Genomic DNA, 2,688 nt, shown 5'->3' on the forward strand with positions numbered 1-2,688 from the left:
CACGCTCGGGGTTCAAACTAGGCACTCGCAACAAAAATGAACTTTGCTATCTTGTTGAACAAATAACTATTTGCTACGTTCACCTACTTGTGCAGTAGTACTACACTACTACCGTATTACTACTGTGACTATGCCGTGCGTGGATATAAAGTTCGTTAATGAAGTAATTATCCGATGTCAATTAAAAATGTTACAGTCGTTGAGTAGTTCAAGGATAAGAGTTTTTTTTTTTTGATAAATTAATATAGAAGTTGTAATCTCGCTCCGCCGACAACAATTTTTAAGGCCAAAGTTAATTAATAAAATTAAAATCAATCCTATTTGTAATCTGTCGACAATTTAATTCAGCAGTCATGCATAATATGACTGATTTTTTTGACAAAATATAATATAACAAAGTGGCTAACTTATCGATAAATTGATTATTAAAAATAAACTGATAACTCTATGCACTCCTTATTAGGTAGGTACATAAATATCGAATTGGACTTTGGGGTGCTGACATTGGACTTTTTCTCTCTCGTCTGGCTTTACAAAGATTAGCCAATGTCAAGTTTGTAGTTATTTGTAACAAGTTAGTTAAACTATACAAGTATGGTCCCCGTCTGTGCCGACGCTCGCCGACACACGCCAACATTGGACTTGCACCTATAATATAATATTTCTTTGCGATAACTTGATGGTAGATCTACTTTAGGGGATCTTTTTTTTCCACGATGCAAACTGTAGAACCAATTCCCTTCGGCAGTGTTCGTAGTTCAAACTCGATTTCAACATGTAGTTGTTTATTCAAGGAACGGGTTGAACAAATTCCTGAAAGGCCGGCAACGCATTGGCGTTTCCTCTGTTGCTGCAAATGGTAATCACTTAACATCAGGTGACCCGTCTGCACGTTTGCCCGCTAATAATATAATTTAGAAAAGTATAGGTATAGGTAGGCATTCTCAGAGATAAATTACCAGGGATTCATAAAGTGTCAGAGTAAGCGCTCGCAAGGTACCGCGGAGGCTCGACCTATATCCTTTCAGCTCATTTGTGCTATCTCTGTTTGTCGTCGCAATCCCCGAGACATCATGGCTCCGCGTCTTGAAAGGACACCAACACAAATCGACTTTGCGTGGAAAAGACGAAGACCTACAATGTTTCTTTTCTAAAGTTTCACAGTCCATTTTGGAGACATTTTAGGAGAAAGTAATAGACGGTTTCAGAGTAGTTAGCCAGTTAATGAAACACTCATATAATTAACTCAGATTAGATTATTAGATTTAACTTTAATCTATAATTTACTGTTTAAATATTCACACACATGGATGAGTTCGCACGATGTCAAAGCTATGTATAATATATTAAATTGAGGAGACTACGAAGGGAAAACCGTGAGTATGTGTAATTTCGTATGGAGGTAACATCCGCGAATTTCCTTCAAGGGTATCTGTAAACACAAACAGTCGACCGAAATTGATTTTGAAGTGTTTAATTTAGAAGGAATCACATTGGTTTAGGGAAAATTTATAGTAGGTATCTGAAACTAATGGAAAATGTCTTGCTCATCGAACTGTACGTTGGGGTTAGTAGCGCCATCTATTAGCACATTACGAAAACGTGGGACAGAAAATTGTAACTTACATAAAACCGTATTTAGGTGTTAATAGTAACTAAATGGAAACAATTGGCGTGTTAAAATTTATCATACTGGTAATAAAAAAAAATTGAAAAATAAAAAGTGTGCGTTGGCCGGGAATCGAACCCGGATCAACTGCTTGGAAGGCAACTATGCTGACCATTACACCACCAACGCCACATGAGCAGTGACCGAATTTTCTCAAGAAAAATATAATAGATAAATACCTATATTATAAACCTTCTCATAATTTTGCAAATCGGATGGATAAGTATAAGTTATACTGTATAACCTACTTAATAAGGAACTGCACAACACTTTCGAGAGCGTTTATGGCGTCATCGGTGACGCAACAGACCCTCGACTCGAAATACAATTTTCGATGTTTTCCTCCACCGTTAAAGCAAGTGGTATTTAACCTAACTCCGAAAAGTTTAAGGTGCATGCCTGGGACCTAACCTCCAACCCCCCCAATAGAAGGTCGACGTCATAACCATTAGGCTATCATCACTTAGGAATTAGGCATAAAGCCTAAGGACCTACTCAATTTATAGTTATTATTCATTTGTGGAATTAATCGGGATATATGAAACGCTTTAACTGTACCTAGTATCTCTTGTAGTAGTCGCTTAACCCGTCAAGTGCGATGTGGGCCGTGAGGACACGTCGCGATTCGCTACAAAGGAATCAATTAAGGCCCGATCCACACACCCCGTCGAATATAACCATTTTTAACCGACTTAAAAAAAAGGAAGATGTTCTGTCGGAATTTTTTTTTTATGTATGTTCCTCGATTACTCAAAGACGCCTGGACTGATTTGGTTTTTTTTTTTTTGAAAAGGTGGTCCCATATAAATTTGGTGAAGATGTGATGAATTTCATCGAAGATGGAGAACAGAATTCCTCCATGGATAAGAGTAAATTGCTCGGGATCAGTGTAATGGCTTAGTAAAGAGTAGATTTTTAATTAACTAGGCATAGGGCATAGCATATAGTACAGTGGGGACACTAAAAATTGTGAAATAATTTTTTTTTTTTTCAAAAAATAAATAAAACCGACTTCAAAA

The 2,688-nt window shown here is 37.1% G+C and overlaps 1 non-coding gene across 1 annotated transcript; it reads right to left on the bottom strand.

Moving 5' to 3' along the window:
- Positions 1-1,726: 1,726 nt before the first annotated feature.
- Trnag-ucc lies at positions 1,727-1,798 on the bottom strand. The gene has a single exon. It is a non-coding gene; the product is annotated as a tRNA-Gly (tRNA).
- Positions 1,799-2,688: the final 890 nt, after the last annotated feature.

This window comes from Maniola jurtina, chromosome 9 (assembly GCF_905333055.1).
Source record: "Maniola jurtina chromosome 9, ilManJurt1.1, whole genome shotgun sequence".
Taxonomy (NCBI): Eukaryota; Metazoa; Arthropoda; class Insecta; order Lepidoptera; family Nymphalidae; genus Maniola; species Maniola jurtina.